The 21,078-nt window shown below is 38.0% G+C and overlaps 1 protein-coding gene across 6 annotated transcripts in view; it reads left to right on the top strand.

Annotated features, from left to right (window-relative positions):
- The window catches only part of WASF1 (WASP family member 1), a 103,154-nt gene that overhangs the window by 50,903 nt on the left and 31,173 nt on the right, over positions 1-21,078 (top strand). For 2 of the 6 annotated variants that reach the window (XM_052781254.1, XM_052781250.1), the window contains exons 1-2: positions 18,780-18,997; positions 19,109-19,359. The exons of 3 other annotated variants lie outside the window; for them this stretch is intronic. The gene's annotated coding sequence lies outside the window, so the exon portion shown is untranslated. Of the gene's footprint in view, positions 1-18,774; positions 18,998-19,108; positions 19,360-21,078 lie in introns of those variants that run through there. One more of the 6 variants, XM_052781255.1, reaches the window with a different exon arrangement.

Here is a 21,078-nt window from a genome sequence, read left to right as displayed (position 1 = left end):
GAGAAATAAGATTTATTCCCAGGTATGATGAAAGATACTTGTTCTCAAGTATGCAGGTGACCTGTGGTTTTTGTGAAACATTGCAGCAACTTTCTTTGGGAGTTTGCCAGGCTTTCTGAGACATCTGTGGATGTTTTTAAGGACAGGTTAACCTATCATTTGCTAGCAATAACTTGCATATAATTGATCCTTCCTTAGAATGGAAGAATAGACTGTAGATGACCTGAAACTTTCCCTGCTCTTGTACTCAGCTTTGTGATTCTTAGAGTCTTTTAAAACTCCCACAGGAGCACTCTTGGGATTTGCTTATTGTGGATTCCTGCAGTCTTCAGTCTCCTGAGCACCTGGATGGGTTTAACACAGAGACAGATCTTCCCAAGTCACCTCTGCAGGGTGGCAGGCTGAAGAGAGGAGTGCTTTGACTGAAGGTGCCTTTGCTGCCTCCCTCCCCCTTGGAAAGCCCGGAGGAGTTAGGAAAGCCAACAGAGACATGAAGGATGCTCTGCTGAGCATGGCTGGTTAAAGAGTCCAGCTGTTGAGTTGAGGTCTGTCCAAAGTGACTCAAAGCAGCAGGAAATTCTGCCAGCTGTCCCTAGGGGAGTCACCTTTGGAAAGCCCTGGCAAAGCTCCTCATGCTTTCTGCAGTGGAGTGTCTATCTTGCAGGAGATGTCAGGGCTTCCTGAAGTGGAGATGGAGTCTCTGGGTGAGAGTGCTTTCTTGCCAAGGAACTCACCCGTGGAGCCATTTCAGCAGGCTTCATGCTCTTTGTACCTGCCTTGCATGCAGGGGTGCCCAATATCATATTTTCAGTACTATTTCAGCAATCCGGACCAGAAGCTGAAAGGGGATTTTTAAAATTGGTGTTCTCATCTACAGTTATGTTTAGAAGGAACAGGTGACCTTTAAGCAAGTTGGAAGTGGCAGGTAGGAAACTGGGGCCTCTTGAAGACATAAAATTTCAGTCTCATGCAAACTTCTGAGAACTGTGGAAACTTACTTTCTCCACATTCTGCTCATTCAGTATCAGCTATTAGAAATCACTAAAAAAATATGGCAGTGATTGAAAACTTAGATCTAAATGAAACATTCTCAGCAAAGTACCTTCAAAGTAAAATTATCTGCTTTTATAGTGAGAAAAGCCTGTTCCTAAAGCTTTTTTGTTTCAGTTTAATTGTTACTGTGCTGTTACGTTGACTGGGTCTACAAAGAACAAGAACCTCCTCTTCTTATCTTTGGTCTTAAAGTTAACAGTTTTGCTCTACGTGTTGTGTAATCATTTGGTTATTTTCTCTAATGATGTGACAAGATGCTTCTCTTTCTTCAAGAAGTAGTAATATTTTTGAGTTACAGCAATAGTAGGGAATAATTATGGCTTGGTAAACTTATAGCCTTCATTATGAATGACTGTATGACTACAAGTGCTGGATGATCACTTTCAGCCTTTTTATTTATGTATAAGGTTGTCTAAATATTTACACAATGATAATTTAATAGTATTACTGTAAAGTCTGGTACAAGGTTGCTTTTTGTTATTTTTTTCTTCCTTTCCTCTTACACTAGCAAAATATTCTCCTTGTGGTGCCTAATATAAACTGGGTATTGGAAGAAGATGCTTTGGACTCGTGATGTAGCTTAATAGCAAAAGAGAAGGGTTTTCTTGTTCCTATTGTTTTCCTTTTAGTTAGTTTATTTCTGGTTAGTTCTCTGGAGGAAAGTGGGTTCAGTGTATGATTAGGATATAAATTCTGAAACATTTCCTTTCTTGTTGCTTTCATACTCAGGTTATTGTGCCCCTCCCTCCCCCTGACTCATGTACATTGGAATGGATTATCTCAACACTAATAGGCTAACTCCAAGCATGTAGGAGTTGCTGTGTGAGTTAAACCTTAGTTCATCTAAACATGTACATGGCAAGGACCATCTCAGTACTAATAGAATAACTCCAAGCATGTAGGAGTTGCCATGTGAGTTAAATATTAATTATCTAAGCTGGTACTAGTCTTCAGTTATAGCCAGGAACTTAAATTGGAAAATAAAATGTAGACATGACATAACCACAAGAGGTTTATTTATAACTGTTTGCATATGGCTCTTTTTCCTGGAAAATTATCATATGCCTGTATTCCGTAATCTGAGGTGTTCTGTTGTTTGTTCCGCTTTTTGCATGCATGTAGTTCAAAGCAGAAGTTCTGGTGTTGGTGCAAAAAATTTAGGAGCATTTCTACAACCTGTGTGCTGCAGTGAGTCAGAGTAGGTAATTTTGTTAGTCTTTCTAGTCGTCGGTTCAGGTGTGAATTCTGGTAGTATTTTTCCCCACATGAGAGTCTAGCCCTTTGGGAACACTACTAAATTGAGGTTATGGATTATAAAAACATAGATAAAGTTGGTATGGGTTTTGAGAAATCTGCAGAAATCATATTATGCCAAACCAAGTTAAGTTTTCTTTTTTAAATCTGTGATTTTAGATCTCGTCTTTGGGACCTTTCATTGTATCTATATGTAAAAATAAGTGTTTATTCAGTGACTAAACAGCAGTATCAGTTTTGTCACCAGTGTGGTATTCTCTCCTGCTTACTGTTGCAAAGTATCTCCAGACTATTAGTAGGAACTTGTTATCTACTCTATTACGTGCATAGCCATGTCTATTTTCTTTTGTAGTATTGATCTGGAAGTAATACAGATGGCATTTGGTGGCTGCTTTAGTTTTTACTTGTTGCTGTCAGCAGCATTAGTTTCTTTTGGATTGCACTAAAGGTAGTATGTTTTTTGAGCAAGCTTTTTACTTTCCTTCTTGGTTATTTTCTAGCCTTTTGATAAATGTTTTGATTTAAGATCTTGCAGAGAAGCCAAGCATTTTTCATTGCATCTGTCATTGTGGTGTATAGGGTAAGGCAAGGATTTTATTTACAGCTGGTATTTCTTACATTTATTAGGAAAAAGGGAAATTTAGCTTATTTTTAGATTATTTCAAATTAGTTGCTAAGAATTTTAGTGATGTAAAATTATTTGGTGCTATCTCATTGAAATCAAGAATTTACAATAGAAGTATATTATTTTAATTAATTTCATTTTGTTAGTTTTTACTGACAAAAGACAGACAACTCTCTGAATTTGCTGTATGAATATTCCCACTAAGCTTTGAATCATAGAATCATAGAATCATTTAAGTTGGAGAAGACCTTTAAGATCATCAAGTCCAACTGTAAACCTAACGCTATCAAGTCCACCACTAAACCATGTCCCTCAGTGCCACGTCTACCTGTCTTTTAAATACCTCCAGGGATGGTGACTCAACCACTTCCCTGGGCAGCCTGTTCCAGTGTTTGACAACCCTTTTGGTGAAGAAATTTTTCCTAATATCCAGTCTAAACCTCCCCTGGTGCAACTTGAGGCCATTTCCTCTTGTCCTATCCGTTGTTACTTGAGAGAAGAGACCAGCACCCACCTCGCTACAACCTCCTTGCAGGCAGTTGTAGAGAGCGATAAGGTCTCCCCTCGGCCTCCTTTTCTCCTGGCTAAACAACCCCAGTTCCCTCAGCCGCTCCTCATAAGACTTGTGCTCTAGGCCCCACACCGGCTTCGTTGCTCTTGTTTAGACATGCTTCAGCACCTCAATGAATGTTTCCAATTTGTGTGAATGGTTGTGAAACGTTCCTGGAGATGCTAGTCACAGTGATGCCTTTATACTCTCATCCACCAATGTCTCTAAGAGACAGTATAGGTAGGAGCTCTGTTTTAAAGAGGAAGAAAACTTCTTGGTTTGTTTTTATTAGTCTTCTGGCATTGATCACTGGAATTCTACCTCTGATACAATACGTGAAGTAATATTTGCATAAGCATTTACCTTTCCCTTTCAAAAATAAGCTGTGGATATGCTGAAGTTCTCAAAACTGAAGATGTGTTTATCTTCAGTAGCACTCTCGAGGGTACCGTCAGCCCTCGCACACATGATGCAAAGGCTCTTCACTCCTCTCAACTGTCCGGCCAGGTCAGAGCTTCAAATGCTTATCTACAGTGCCAGAATAATTTGTAGGCAGTAAACTCTAGCATTTGGCAGTTCCGGCTAATTTTTTTAGCTTTTGTTTAGTGCATTCTCTTTTGTGGTATAATTTTTATTGTTTGTAGGTTGGTTCCCCCCCCTTCCAGTCTATTTGGTTCTGGATCTTCTACTCATGGTACGGTTTTCTTCAGGTTTCACCCTTTCCCATTAAGAAGTTCAATTCTTACTGTTGTGAAGTAATCTTCAGCTAAGTCTGTGAGCTTTAAAGTTTGTACATTGAGTGACTGCTACATTTCTTTATTGGAACAGACGTTTCCATGTCTGCACCATGTTTTCAGCAAATGCATTTGCAGATGCTTTGAGCCAGATGCAAGAGCAGAATTCAAGGAGAAGCTCTAGATGTAATCTTCTGAGAAAATCCATTGTTTTGGGCTTAGATCCTAGACCTAACTGTTCAAAGTTTTCTCATTTCAGCCAAACTTTTCATCAAGGACAAATAAGACTGCTTCTGATTGTGAGACCACTGTGTATTTCAGGGACAAGTTCTCAACCAAGCTGTTTCTGTTCATACTTCAGCTATTTTTCTACTAAGTATGATCAATGGCTTTGCTTTCCTCATTCCATTAAAAACTTCTCTAAGACTTATTAGCTTGCAAAGAGCCAGAGAAGCATGGCAGGGAATTTCCTCACTTCCAAAATTTTTGATTGACACTCATATACAAGCCAAAGAAGGGAAAACTTTGGGATACTCTTGCTCAATGGATATAGGTGATGCTTTTGGTAGCCCTGTTACTTGCTCTTAGTATTACATCTCAGTGCTTTACAGACCTTGGTGTCATAATATACTTGCCATACCTAGAGCCACTTTCTTGGTTGCTTATACTTTTTCCAGTTCAGTAGTTACCCAGAGTTGAGAGAGTTGCTTTTCTGCTGAGTCTTCAAAGCCTCCAGTGACATACTCTGAAGAATGCTGCAGGTTGGTTGTCTCAGACATCTGTAAATCAGAGACATAGAGTATGTTTAATTCCCTGGTGGTACTAAGGCAAGGACACTAGAAGAACTTGTGTAGCTACCCAAATCGTTAGTCTGCTCCTGAAATGATGTTTGTTTTCAACCCTCTTGAAAGCTTTGGCCTAAGCAGTTGTCACAGTGTGAAGGAAATCTTACGGTGTAAGACTACAGCACTGTAAGAAAAATTCCACACAGTGAGTGAGCTCAAATGGAAACTGTTCTTCTGTTCTCACATGGGTAATGGACTCTGCCTTATCTCAGGGATGTGAGAACTGCTGTAAGCAAAGACTAATCCTTCCTAAAATTCTTTGGCTTCGCATATAACTCAAAGTCAATCACTTCTCAGCAATACTTGAATTGGGAGGTCAGGGGATTCCTTCCCAATTGCTGTTTTTTGTCTGCTTCTTGTCTTTGACCTTCTTTTTGTGTCACCAAAAGCGTAATGAACACAGAGCACAAAGTTTCTCTGCTGCATAATAAATTTTCCTTTAACACAAGGTCTACTTTTTAGAGACATAATTCTGGAGTTACTTCCCCCAATAAACATCACTTGACTTTGCTGACATGGCTGTTCATCTATAGATGTGCCGCTAAAACATGTCTCTCTTTTGTGGATGGAGGGTATTTATTTGGGTGCTGGTTTAAATTTCCTTTTAAGAATTCAGTGGCTACCTTGGTATCCTTTTTAGAGTCTTTCCTCTGGTTCTAAGATTAATTTTTCTGAATATTTTCTTCAACCTCCTGAGTTTCAAAGGCATGTTGAGACTTCGTAACCCTCAGTGGAGGAGACGGCAATTCCACTGCCACAGACAATTTTTGTGCTCGGTGTTCATTGTACCTCAGACATCTCCTTGTATCTTTGCTTAGGAGATGCTTCCCTTTAGCTCTAACTTCTGACACCTCTTTGGGATCAGTCCTGAAGCAGTTTCACCTTGAAAGGAAGTATTCAACATCATTCTGTTCAGTAACGCCTACATCTAGTCTGATTCCCTGGCAGCCCTTGGCCTTAAAATATCCATCTCTTTTCAGTTACCTTTTCTTTTTCTTTTTGTTTTTTTTTTTTTTTAAACAAAAGACTGAAATAATGAGAAGCTACTCTTCTAACCAGAGAGAGATGGAATTAATCCTTCCCATCTCAAGAAAAGAATTTACTGCAATTATTTTCTCATGCCAAAGAGAAAGAGATCTTGAATCAGGGAACTCTGGATGCCTGTATTTACTGGTTCAAGATAATGTGCAAGACACAATGATACTGTCTCTTCAACAGAGATATTGGCTCACATCTCTTGGTTTTCAGGACACTTATTTCTATATCCTCTGTCTGGCAGAAAACACCTTGCAGTCTGTAGTGATCTGACCATTATCGTTGTGTGCTGTTGGGGCTGATACGTTCTTATGCATAAAGTATCCCTTTAGTGGTGTAAAAAGAATAGCTCTTTTCTCTTTATTAGTTAAAGGCTCCCTGCAAATCACTTTGCAATATTGATAAAAAGTCTCTACTAACTCCTATGCAAATCCCTGGAGAACAGCAGACCCATTCTGGACTTGGCTTCCACCTATGCTTACCTTCTCCAAGCTGTGATCTGTACAATGGATTTTTCCTAGTGTTTCCCTACACCCTCTTCCCATACACTGATGAGCTCCTTAGGTATTCTGGGCCACCTAACAGCCTGCCCCTATGCTGAATCCCATGCTAAATTCCACAACCACTCATTGTCAGGCATGTCTTCGGAATATGTGGATTCCTGACTGGTGTTTCATCAATATACTAGCTACAGTCTCCTGGACAGTCTTCTCATCTATAAGTTAATAAAATAATCTGAATCAGCATCTGAAGAACAGCTCTTGACTTGAACCAAAGTCCGTGTGGTAATCAAGGTATTCTGAACTTCCTTGACTATGCAACTTGTCCTTCCATTAGAAAGGCATGTTGTTGCCTGGTTTTAATTATCTTAAATTTAATTATAATATGTTTTGGTTATGTAAAACTGGGAAGACAGTAAAGGACAGAAGTACAGTTGGAGAGACAGAATTTTCTAAGGAAAATGGGCAATGAAGAACACTTTTAGAATGGGGAAAAAAAAAATCTAGAGTGGAACTGGCATATTGTCTCCTGTCATCTAAGGAGTGAATTGTGCTTAAATTTAATATCAGGGGCAAGGATTTAACTAGATTTAAGATGGAGCTTGATTAGTTTAGTTCATGAATAGAATTATACAGCGTTGTCTTCTGCGTTGCATAGGATTAGATTTGTGGTTTAAGGATGACATATCCTACCCAGATTGTAATTTAGCCACTCAAAAATATATGCATCTCAGATAGTAAAATCTATTTATTTTCCAAGACTGCTTAACACTATGTGTATGAATACATTAGGCTCCTCCCTGCCTAGCTGAGACATTTAAGTTGAGTCACCCACACATGCTTAGAGGTGCTTAATTTGTGTAGATATCTGGACAGCTTCCTAAATTCTCTGTCATTCCCAGGAGAAGCTGGAAAAGGAAAACTGGGGATTAGATCTATGACTGATTTCATCTCATGTGAGAATGGTCATTACTGTCCCTGACAGACAGAGCATTCGATTGGTTATGCACTTATATTAGAGCACTGAGAAATATGGGTGCAGCACTCAAGCTAGGTGATTTGAACCTATGTCTTCCATTTTCTAGGGGAGAATGGGCTAGGCAATAGAGGAAAAATGCCTTTCAGGTAACCAGGACATTAAACTGGAAGGATGCGTATCTAATTTTTAATCAGTAATTCTGGAGCTGGTTTTATCTAATGACAATATATATTTTTTTAAATGCACAATTATTTTCTGGGATTAAGATCTGGAAACTTAGTTCTGCCACTTGCAGCTAATATCCCAATTTCTGGATAAGATTTGGCTTCCTTATTTGCTTGCTCAGTTTCAAGTGCTTTCACATAAAATGTTCTGTGGCTTACTGCTTTTGATTACTGCAATAAGGGAGGCATGAATTCATTCCTCTTAATCTGGCTTCCATCCTTTAATCAGTCTTACCAAGACTCGAGTGAGTTCTCCGAACAGCAGGCTGTTGTTCAGGAGGCAAGAACCATCCTTCCTTTGGTGCCTATACTTCAGAGAGGGTAGACAGAATTAATCTGAAGTACATGGAGGCCTTTTAGATTTCCTGTTGGTTCCATACATCCTTGGTAGAAAAAAAAAAAATGTAAATGGACCGGACTACTCTTTATAGGCACCTATGATATCAGTGCATTCTGTGGAAACATAGACGTTTAGCTAGGTACAGTGATTTCCCACTGCTGTCCTCAGAGACTGCTGAAGTGACTGTTGCTGTCTTCCCAGCCATGCCAGTTTCCTCCCTTTTTCTATGCTTGAAACCAACATTTTGATGACAACACCTATATTTGATAATTAGAATTTTATACAGTTTTATTCCAATACTGTGTCCTAAATTCTCTGAATATCCACAGTTAACATAATCTTAAATGCAGAAAGAATTATTTTGAGTTCCTTGGTTCTTAACGTTATCTACCTCTGAGGCAAACAGGTATCTTTATTACATGGTAATTATAAGTACTAATTCAAAGTCTAACAATTCCATGCTATCTTTTCAGAGCTCCCTGTAGAGACAGCTAAAGATAATCTCATTTCTCCATCACTATTCAATCACTATCTACCCTTTGCTAAATAGTTGTTAAGAAAGAAGGAGCCAAATTTATTAACTCCCTTACTAGGTCTGCCCTTCCTCATGGCTGGCTGGGCTAATCTTTTTGCTGTATTGTAGACAATAAACAGATTCATCTTCTTTTCTTTTCCTTTTCATGTTGTAGTCCCTTGACTCCCTCAAAGGAGCCAGCAGTGATCTGTGTTTACTCAGTGTTTCCCATATCACAGAAGATACTGTGATTGTCACATGTAATGGTCCTGAGGGCCATGGATGTTTTCCCTGCAGACTGGGCACACCTTATTTTCCCTCATAAATATGTACGTGCAGGTTTTTTGGTCATAGTGATTTAATAATGATGATGCCATAAGCCTTGTAGGTGTATGTTTATGGTCCCTTTACTAAGAAGTCTGATGTAAGAGGAACGCACAACTGAAAACAGTCTTCTGACCCTGTGAAGGTAAGTTCCCTTGCAAAGCTTCCAAATGTGACTGGTTTGTGTCTGCTTGAAACTGAGGTGGCATCTCCAGTTTAGTGACGGCAGTTTTCATTCCCATGGATTTTGTATTTCCAAGCCCAAATCAGAAAGTACAAGAATGTGTGAATTTCAAAATGTTCTTATTTCATGTTTGTGCCTCCAGTTATTTACGCTAGTAACTTAAAATAATTGTTGTTTGAAGCATAGCACAAAACCAGGTTATTTTAAACATCAAGTTTCCCAACGTGGGGTCAAGAAAAGGAGGCGAATGCAGTCATTCTTTTTGTCTATGATTCCTATTTCATCCCAATAATTTCTAAACTGCTGTCTGATTTGAGGCAAATTTCATAGGGGAACAGATATTTGAAACATTGTTAAACTCCTGCATATATTATGAAAATTTATGTCTTTGCAAACGTTATGGGCAATGGAAAGGTGACAAGTGTTAGTTTACATGTAAATAGATACAGGAAACCAGAGAGGAAAGGCACCTTACAGATATCCCAATTACGGGAACAGCTTTAGTTAAAACTCACAGTCAACCATGGCACAAAAGCCTTGGGAGGACTAGCTTCAATTAGTTCCAGTGTTCACAAAAAAAATTCGTTTTCTCTGCAATATTTATTCCTTTCCTGGCAAGAATATTTCTCAAACTCGGGCATGGACAGTGACAGTAAATGCTGGCTAGAATTAATTTTAGTATTTAAATTTAGGGAAAAATACATACATAAATATGAGGTGTTTAAATGCTGCTTATGAAATTACAAGGAGATCTAATTTTGTCTGGAAAATAAGTTTTTCCTTATGATATGTTTTAAGGTGTTTAAATTACGGCTTGCAGAAATTATGGAATATAAGAATTTATTAAAATATAACAAGTTTTTAAACTTTCATGAAAACTTAACCAGGAAAAAAACCCAACCCTAACTTGCAAAATTTAATTTCTTTGCAGGTGCAAATCTAGAGTAGGTGGTAGTAACAAATAATGGTATAACTGAAAGTATTCATAGAAATATGGGATGATTTGGGTTGGAAGGAACCGTTAAAGATCACCTAGTTCCAAGCCCCCTGCCATGGGCAGGGACACCTTCCACTAGACCAGGTTGCTCAAAGCCCCATCCAACCCGGCCTTGAACACTGCCAGGGATGGGGCATCCACAGCCTCTGGGCAACCTGTTCCAGTGTCTCACTCATAGTAAAGAATTTCTTCCCTATGTCCAATCTAAACATACCCTCTTTTAGTTTAAAACCATTACCCCTTGTCCTGTCGCTACAGGCCCTGCTGAAAAGTTTGTCCCCATCTTCCTTATAGGCCCCCTTTAAGTACAGAAAGGCCACAGTAAGTTCTCCCAGGAGCCTTCTCTTCTCCAGGCTGAACAGCCCCAACTCTCTCAGCCTTTCCTCATAGGAGAGGTGTTCTATCCCGCTGATAATTTTGTGGCCTTCCTCTGGACCCGCTCCAACAGGTCCATGTCCTTCGTATGTTGGGGCCCCCAGAGCTGAAGGCAGTACTGCAGGTGGGGTCTCACCGGAGCAGAGCAGAGGGGCAGAATCACCTGCCTCGACCTGCTGGTCACGCTGCTTTTGATGCAGCCCAGGATACGGTTGGCTTTCTGGGCCGCGAGGGCACTTTGTCGGCTAAGCACCGTCCTGATGTTTAGACTTGTTTAGGTATGCTCATGTAACAAATGCATCCAGAATGCTGTTTTCAATTTTGAATACTACATTGCTAGAATAATGCTGATAAATTAGACAGTACTTCAGTAAGAGTAATAAACATTACTGGAATTAGTGACACTTCAAATTTTTTTCCTGCTAAGTAAGAACAGAAATATATAACTTGGTAGAATTGCTAGCAAAGAAAGGGTATGACACCTCTAAATACCTGAAGGTTACAACCAACAATAAATAAGAACTAAGATGTGTAATCTGAAAGTAAAGGGGAACAAAACTGAGAGGGAAAGAGGGAAAATTGACACGTTTTCCTGTGTGTGAGATGTAGCTGGTTGTAGAAGAGTTTACCCAAGAAATTATTGGAAGCCCCCTACCTAAAATGATGAAAATTGAATGGGAAAAATACTGGAAAAATTATTGTCCCAAACAGCACTGCACTGGGTAGGAAACAAGCACATCTGAGTCCTCCAGTCTCTACGTTGCAAATCTTTTATTCACTTCAGTGGGGAGTTTTGACATTATACTGAGTGAAGGATGAAATGATCAGTTTCTAGCCTTCAACAATATAAATCATCGGTGTTTCTGGACTGTTGAATATTTAGTAACATTTATGTTCAAAAGTAAACAACTTCTCTGTGAATGTTAATACCTTTTTCCCACAGCGTGTCTGTTCAAACATGTTAAGTAGCATAAATGGCAGTAGACAGGGCAAAATGTTGTTTATGCACATCCACATTTTTTGCAACAAACGCTCTTCTGAGGAATGTTATTGTTCACAAGGGGGAAAAATTGATCTACAAAGAAGCTCGGCTAGTAATAATAAGGTGATTATTACGCATCTGTACATCCCACTTGATAGTTGGGATGTACAATTCTTCCTTTAAAACTGTGAAAGTCAAAACAAGTAATCTGTCATTCATGGGTTTGGTATCCTAGCATAAAATGCATTTACACATTTGGTATCATAGCATAAAGTGCAGTGAAAATTTCATTTTGAAATACATGGCTTATCTCTGTCTCTTGCAGTGCTAACATCACTTCTTCAAATGTCAAGTAATGTTTTGAGGCATGAAAAGCTTCTGATAGTCATTGTTGACACCTGTTATTTAGTTTAGCAAGTGAGTACTACTTAGTATAGTGTGTGTCACTGGTGGATTAAGATATGGGAACTGCCTAAGTAGCTCCTGCATTGTATGAGGTTTCTTAGTCACAGCCTTCTGTACATTGGTCTCATTACTACTGTAGATTCCCGATGTTATTTATTATTTCATTAGCATCCAATTTCCTTCTCGGATTCAGCAGTAAGGTCAACACCGTGAAAGGCCCAGACTGTCATATTCTCCTTCCTTCCCTTTGTCACCCAGGCACAGCCGCTCATTTCTTTCATTTTTGGCACATCATAAATTAATATTTACCAGCTGTGGCTTGGTATCAAAGGAATAATTATTTCTTAATCGCTCTGCCTTCAGGGGGTTCTCTACTTGTGTCTGGGGAAAAAGGGCAGGCTTTGGTCACTGGGGGTGAGTGCTTCTGTGTTTCCTTTGTAAGGGCAGCTCTGTTGTTAAGGCAGGGCACTGTGTGTTGAATTCTAATGCCTTTGAGCGAGGGCCAGCCTGCTTCGAAGCGGGCCAGCGTGGGAGATGTTGGCTGCGATTAACAGTGCCACAGCCCGGGGGCTCCCTGGGTGTGGGGAGTTCTGGAAGTTGGCAATGCACCGCTGAGGTGCTGTAGCCAGGGTGGAACACCTTACCTTCCCAGTACCTACCAGGTTACCCTTCTTAGCAGCTGGGAAGTTCAGGTACCTTTTCTTTAAATATTTATAATTTACTGCCACGAAGTACTGTCCGTTCAAAAGCAGGTTGTTGTATCCATGCAATAGAAGGATCTTGGCATTCATTTTACATGCGTTTAGTATATTTTATAAAATTAAGTTATAGAATTGATGTGTGCATTTAATAGGTCCCGTCCTGAACTGGTGAAGGAATATGTAACAAAAGTAACTGTTAATGTATAGAATATACATTTTCAAGAAAAATTGTAGAAAATTTTCAAAGGCAGTATGTTATGATAGATACGCTAAACCCACAGGAGCTGTACCCTTAGTTCTGGTACTAAGGTTTTGATTTTAAATTAACAGTGGATTAGTTATCTGTCTCTGTCAAGACTATAATAAAGAGCTTTTGTTGCAATCCATCATAGGGCTTTTGTGTTATACACCGTACGTAGAAGCTGTTAACAGGAAGACTAGATTAATGCTGAGAGAAAAAATGTCACCAGATAAAACATAGGTCTCAAAAAGCAATTTCAAATCACATAGTATGTTATGCATTAATACATTTTTAGCCTTTGGGGAATGGAGGAAAACTTGTAATCAAAAATTAATTTGAGCATTCTTGGCTATACCTAAATTAGAACCTAGGATACTTCCAAAATTGTTTTTAATCAAATGACCTGACAGGAGCTCACTAGGAGAAAACTAACGAGTACAGGGTAATCTGAATAATATTTAGTAATGCTGATAAGAAATTTCGCAGCTCTTTTTTCAAATCTTACATGTAATAATTTAAAAGATTTCTATTTAGAGGTAGCAGTATGTGTGTGTGCATGTATATAATGCAAATACATTGTGCATATGTTTTATATTTTTTAAATTAACTTCTTAAGAAAGCTTAATAGAAGTGTAAGTGCAAGGAGTCACTTTTGTTTTTTCCTTGATTAGTATCCTAACAATAAAGTGCAATGTGTTCCACATGACTCCTCCATTAATACATGAACATGTAAGATGAATTTAATTAATCTTTTTTTTTTATTTGTAAAAAAAGGGTGTAAAAAAAAAAGGGTGTCATTAGAGCTTTTGCCTGTTTGGGGACAATGATTCTCATCTTTTCCGTGAACTATTCACAAGATTGGTTTTGGAAGTCTTCACTGTAGTTTAATACTGTAGTTTCAATATTGGAGGGAAAAGAATTGGTGATTAGTATTTTGTATCTTTAAGATTTGTATTTGGATTTGAAGAATGCAATTATATTCTATTCAGTTTCTGATTGTTTACTGTTTTGTAAACTAAAAATATCACAGGTCATGAAGGGATTGGATCATCATATATGTAACAAAAGTTTTAGTTTAAAGATACTGAGAAGTAGAATTGTAAGAGTCAAAAAACAAATACCAATTAATTCTGATCTAACATCTGGAAATCTTTAGCGTTTTGGTTTGGGTTTTTTTTAATATACTTAGGGATTTTTTTGAATCAGAAATTTTATTCTTTGTGCACTCTGTGTTTTTTGTTATATATATTTTGGAAGTAAGTTGTTATACCAAAAAAAGTTCACTATCTTTATTAATTTCCATTTTTGCTTAAAATACTTACTGTGAAGGAAATTTGTGAGTCTAAATGTTTCTTGCTGTAGACATGCTAAATGGTGTCACGTCTAACTTTGTTCATTGAATTTTGTCTGTGAGCCAGAAATGCAACTGGCTTAGTGTCTTATTGCCCCCAGCAGTCCTACTGTTCAGAGCAGGTAGTGTTGAACCTGATTTTTTAAATTTTTTTTTTTTCCAAGAGCAATTTGATTTAAATAGTTTCTTTATTAAGTCGAACAGAAATGTTTTTACAGTTATTAGCAAGACACATCAAATAACTGCAGTTATGGTGGCTGAACTTTTTTTGCTTTTGCTGTAGATTTGTTAAATTTGATATAAACAACTTACATTTAAAAGACACTTAGCATAGTAAGATAGAAGCTGTTGGTAGTGCGGAAGAACGAAGGAAGCAACATGGTTAAAAGAATCGATGCTTAACAAATTGACAAATCAGTAGGTACTTGTTTATATTCCAGAAAATCACAGGTGAAAACAAAGGGAAAAACTTCAGTTACGTGACATCAAGCTGAGCTTAGCCTTGTAGAAAGAAACTATCTAAAAAAGCCACAGTTTGTAAGCTGCTGTACTCTGAATTGTTTGTGTTTGAATTCCACTTCACTCATAGGAATTCTGCTTAACAAAAGGGATGAGATTTGCAAAATCTGCATGCAGTTTATTTAACTCTATTGTATTTTACACCTGTATTGGGAAAAAGAAACCAATATTGAGCTGAGTACTCTCTCCTTGTATTTAGGATACCTTAGGTTTTTGCTCTGTACACACGATTGCAGTGAAATCTTTCATTAGGGCTTGAGGGGAGGAGAGGACTGTATAAATGATGGTGACTACCTCTGTCATCTGTGTACTGGTTCAAGAAAGGCCAGTGACAGCACAAACAAAACACAGGTGGGAGGAATTCCAGACAAGTGTGTAAGGACCCTGAGGAAGCCCAAAGCTATACAGCGGGTTGTAGAGGGAGTCAAACTTTAAAAGATCTTCCCCAACAGAACTGGAAGTGGTATGGAAGCCCTGAGGGCTGGACTCAGTAGAAAGTGCTGGCTGCATGCTACGGTGCTTTATTTTGTTAGACGTAGCTTGTTGACTCGACACAGATTGCAGTGTTTTACTCAGTGAAAATATGCTGTTGCCTTCTCTAAAACTTGAGGTAGCCCCTGTCCTTATGAATTGGTATGTCAGCTTTCTCCCTGGAAATACTGCTGCTGTTTCTATTAAAGAAGTTGTACTTGCTGCATTGATACTAGGGGTTCATATTTTGCAGCATTATCCATACTGAGAACTCTGCTGCCATCGTTGGAGTCATCTCAGTCACAGTAACTATTTAAGATTTTTTGGAAAAGCTAATTTATCACAGATAAAGCTCTTAAAAGTCAGCATACAAATAATTAATCACTCAATTTCTTCCCACCCATAACTTGCCAAAATTGCCTTCATTTTACTGTATTATTTCATCATAGTTGCAACCAATATAGGGCTGAAAATAAACATTTTTTTTCCAGTGTAAAAAATTACTGCCCTTTTTTCATTTGTTTAGCTGAATAAAGGTGAAACTTAGAAATTTTGGCAAGGAAGTAGATGTAGTTGCGACTTGTGTCTGTAATCAAACACATAATTTTCAAATGTTTTTTCCATGTGCTTTAAAGATGAGTGTGCCTCTGTGTGTGCAGGTGTGCACGCATTCATGGGGAGAGATTGCAATCTTACAATACACATCTGGGAGAAGATTGGCTGGATGGTAGTAGCTGAAAAGTAATTTTTTTAGCACTGTCTGTAACTATGCCTTAGAGACTGAGTAGAACTCAAGTCCTACCCATTTCTGTGACTACATTGTCTGTTTTCTGCTTATCTGACGTTACAGATGTACTGAGACGGTTACAGATTGTTCTGTAATAATTGTCAGAGACAATTAAAACAATGCAGAAGCCAGTCAGTATTAAATACAGAATAAAAATTACAAATGCATTTTAAATACATTTTATAATTATATGTTAGATTGTTTTTTACAATCTATTCATTATTATCTTGCAAATCAAATAGTTTCCTATACAATGTTGCTGAGGTAGACATTTCAGTGGGCCATCGACATGCTAATCCATCCCTGCATAATCTTACCTTCAGTTCAGCAACAGACTATTTAGAGAATGTTTGAGACACTGTTATTGGTATTACTTCAGGAACGGTATTTTTTATATTTGTGACTACAAATAAAATATTTGATTAGTGACTGTGGTTTCATAAAAAATAAATTATCAACTTCCTTTATATACGCTATAATAGGCATTGCTCCTTACGTTGACCAAATGTGTAAAAACCTTTTTGAACAGACAATCTAGTATAGGAGATCTTAAGATGTAAACAATTCACTTTACACTCATTCTTAAACAGCAGTGATGTCAACATCACTTTCTAGTAAAATATTTTGCATTTATTTTCTTTGACACTGCTTTTTAGTTACAATAAGGTCATCTTTTCCTTGTCACTTGCAGTTAGAAAAATTTTTGAGAGCAAGTTGCAGAAGACTGAGATTTGAGGGAAGTGTTCCAAGGAGATCTTTCATTCTGTGACATGGTTCATAACAGAAAGCATTGCAAAACTGTAATTTTAACACATTTCTGTTGAATTGTCAATTTAAGATGTCAGTTGTCATCTTGTCAGTTCCAAGATGTACCCTCTAAGGGATGTTAATTGCCTTTAGAGTTTTAAAATTGTTATGTTGGCTTAGCAGTAGGTGGTAGTAGCCTAGTTTCTTGAAGGACACCATACTGTTGGTGTCTGTTTTTTCTGAAGCTTCTACCTGGACCTTGATCTTGCAGTGAGAGCTGCAGAGAAACAAGCTGCATGAAGTCTTTGCCCATTTGCCTTTTCATAGTAGAGATGTGTATTATAAGATCTTCATCTTTGGATTTTCTGCAACTAGTATAACATGATGTCTCGTGGTATAATTAAAAGAAAATTTGATAAGAGAATGGGCTTGTTTTGTTAACTGATACAATTTTGATTTTACCAGATTTGTTAACACATTTGCAGATTTTTATTAGCTACTTTCATTCTGTCCCAAAGTCTGTATAGTGTAGATGCAGTTAGTACATGATTATGCAAGCAAATATAAAAACTATTGTATATTCTATTTCTGTTTCTAAGGGTGGGTGGGGGAAGTGTTAAATTGATTGTTGTGTTTCAAACTGTGGTCTGTTCTGCCAGCAGCTAGAACGTGATCAATTAAATGAGGCATATGAAAGGCATTGCTGTTGCACATTGGTAAAGAAAAATTACAACGATGGTAATATTAAGGCATAAAGATATGCTGTAGAAATTGTTGGGATTAAATTTAACTCCATGAAAGCAAGGGCATTCAGTCCTGCATTATTGGTATATTATATCAAAATTATAGATGAATGTCTTTCATTAATGCTAAGAAAATAATGTCAAGTTTAGTAAGGACGAAATGTAACCTAATCAGAAGTAAACTTTCATTAAAAAAGATGTGCGATCGTGAAATTTCATTAGTCTTCTGAAAGTAAAACTGAAGTATAGTTTAATTAGCAGTTAAACTGTTGGGCAGGTTAGTTAGTTTTTCCCACCTTAATGTTGTGCTTTCATTCCTACTTGTCTTACTGTACTTGCTAGAAAACCTGAATCATTACTATGACAACTGACATTTCAAATTTTTCACAAGCTTCTAGTAATGTAACATTTCTCCACACATCTTGCGATTCTGAAATATTTCTCCAGGAGCACATCGAAGGGAAAATGTTAGCTCTTTCCTACAGCAGTGCTCCCCAGGGCCTTCTCTGGGCACCAGCAGCCAGGTGAAACCAACGTGGTCGGAGCCGTGGAAGCAGCACTGCTCCTGCGGTGCAGGCACAAGCAGGTTTCTCAGCTGCTGCCAGCAGTGTTTGAGAAGTACGAGACAGAGATAGAAAAGCGTCACCCATAAGGCCCCTAATAACTGAAGAGGGCTGTGCAGCACACTAAACGACTTGCCTTTTGAAAAGAAGTGTGGTCAAATCCCATTAAAGCTGTTCTTCTAAAAAGATATTAATGAACTTTCATTAGTGCCATTGTTCTGTAGTTTTTTAAGTAATAAGAATTGAAAAAGCAACTGGAGCATGTTACCTAATTCCTAAAAAATCATGTATCAAAGCATGATCGATTAATAAAAAACATTAGACAGTCATTATGTACACACATTTGTATTCTGTACTCATACTCGCAGCGTATGTGTGGGCGATGAGGTTGTGCCAGTCATTGTGCAACTCAAGTAGCAGAGGGGTTTGTAAAGAAGATTAGAGTTGGCATCTCGAGTGGATTCAGAGTGCTTCAAAGGATGCATAGGAAGTGAGGGAGAAGAGTTGTCAATAGTGGCTCTGCAAAAGAGATCGCATCTCTTTGTAAAGAGGAGTTTCAGTTTAAGATCATTATAGAGTAAAGCACTTCCATTTAACTCGAGTGTAAACTAGCGCTGCTTCTTAAGAATTACCTCAAAGATTTGTATGGGGCAGTAGGGAAGAGGAGATGCTTGTGTTTGAGGATTGCCTTCCCTTCTCTGAGTTTTGAGCTGGGGAGCAGTGGGGCTGAGGGGAGGGAGAGCTCCGAGACCTGTGCGACAGGAGAGCTGTAAGCCTCTAAGGAGGTGTCATGTAACCTTTCAGCCTAGGGATCCTCTTATGCACTGACAAGCTGCTTCTCCCTTCTGCCTGGCTGGGGTTATGAACAGTTTCCAGGGCTTGCTTGGGAGCAACATGGTAACAGGGTTTTATGATCTTGGAATGAATTTTTCCTTTGCTGCCCGAGTGGCTTGGGTAACGTATGGTTTGGGAGCAGGGTATGTGGGGGGGTGTATTTTTTTGCTTTTAACCTAAAGGCTATACTAGATTGTAACAATGCCTTTTTTGTTTTTTCCTCTTTCACAGCTCTAAAGCTGCACAGTAAATATAGTGATTTCAGAATTTTTCAGGTTTCTGTTAAGAACTGCGTTAGGAAAGACATCTTTTATAGGAGCGAAGAAATTGTTTGCGTACAGTAAAGTTCTGTTTGCTGTTGCACACCTGTTGCTCCCGTGCTGGGATCGCTAAATACGATTGAGGAAGAATCATCAAGACCTTCTAGTGATTGCAACAAACTGCAAAGAATATGTGGTCCGTAGTGGACAAATTACCGGAAGGTACTTATGTTGTATACGGCATCCTGTGGCAATGAGTTCCACAATTTATTAAACATTGTGTGACGTGCCTTTGCCTTTGTTTTAAGCATGTTTGAGTATTATTTTCCTTCGTTGCCTACTTGTTCTTGTTTCTGTGGGAAACCGGGAAATACTCTCTGTTCAGGCTTTGCATAGTTTTCAAACATGATGCATAATTTGGAAGGTGTCAGTTAGATCTTCTGTTGTTTGTTTCCCTTCTGAGTTTATTCTTTTTTTAAAACTATACCTTTTACCATACTTACTGTTCCCTCTGCTACCTTTTTTGTTATACTATATCTTTGGGTAAGGACAGCCACAACTGCATTATTCAGATACTAGAAAATGGTATTTGTGGAGTTTTGGAGAGAAAAAAATGTCAAAAAATGTCAGATTTTCTGCAAATTCTAGAGAGGTCAAAGCAGGAAAATTTCCATTGTCTTAAATGGACTTTTATTCAGGTTCCGAGTTTTACATTTTGAGGTCCAGGGAGTTCTGGCTTAATCTCTGCCTGTGCAGCATCTTTTTATGCCTGTTGGAGAAAATATTTGGGCCAATACTGCATCTTTTCAGCTATTTTGTTAAGTGTTCTAGAGACAAATAGGACTGGTAAAGGGCAGTACACACTCAAATGCTGTTACTTAAAATCTAGCTAATGGCTGGAATTACTTTTAAGATTTTTTTTTATTATTATTGCTATTACACACAGTTTTCTAAAGTATCTGTCACCTGAGCATCTGAAGCTTTATTATCTGTACATGCTATAAATTGGACAAGTTTTTTCATGAATGATATAAAATCAAAGAGGGAGAGCAATATCATCACTTACTAACATCTTGATTATAATAAGATAAAACAAAAGAAAAAGTGCACTAGCCATCAACTGCTTTTATGCTTGGTATTTACAGATATTTTTACCTTTATAACCCAGATCTATATTAGATAGATAGAAATAAGGACTATTTAAGTTTCTTTTATATTTAGATTTTTACTTTTTCTGTAAAAAAGTTTCTTTACATATTTGTTTGGACCTTTTTTTAAAAGACTTGCCTACTGTGCTGTTTATACAACAGTATCATTAAAGCAGTAATCAAGAAAGGGCTTAACTCTGGACTTAATATTTAATTGCTTCTGTACAACATTGCTCATGTATCATTTGTTGTGTTTCTTTGACAGTGACAGAATGGTTCCTTTATTTTTCTGTTGGGGAACCGTGATAACGAACCTGTAGTTAAGGGTTTCTTCAGGGTCTTGTCACTGGGGGGAGAGGGGTTGCACGCTCCTAAGACAGCAGAAGCTCTGCTGGTGGGGCCTGTTTGATCTCCCTTGCTTCATGCTACACCTATGTCTTGTACCAGCAGGTATAAAGTCTCACTTTAATTGTAAACACTTTGCCATTGCTTCTATCTGAGACAGTGTTCAGATTTGCACTTTTTATTTCATTTAGCTTGTATGCAGCAGCTAGCTTTTTAGTACTTGGGTATTGAGGGACTAGAAAGATTTGGGATATTCCTATGCAATAAAAATTAAAATCTATTCTTATAATTTACTCCTGCCCCATACACACTTCCATAATTTTTACTGTCAATATTGAGAAACTAAATTACAAAATTTTAGGAACTGTATAATCTTTCCCTTAAACCAGTGACTAGAATAATTATTTTCATTGGGTTTTGTCCCTCAAAAGCATAAAATATTTTTCAT

Source organism: Harpia harpyja, chromosome 3 (genome assembly GCF_026419915.1).
Source record: "Harpia harpyja isolate bHarHar1 chromosome 3, bHarHar1 primary haplotype, whole genome shotgun sequence".
In the NCBI taxonomy this organism is placed as follows: Eukaryota; Metazoa; Chordata; class Aves; order Accipitriformes; family Accipitridae; genus Harpia; species Harpia harpyja.
Note: the sequence above shows the minus strand (reverse complement) of the source record. Positions and strands in the feature narration are given on the sequence as shown.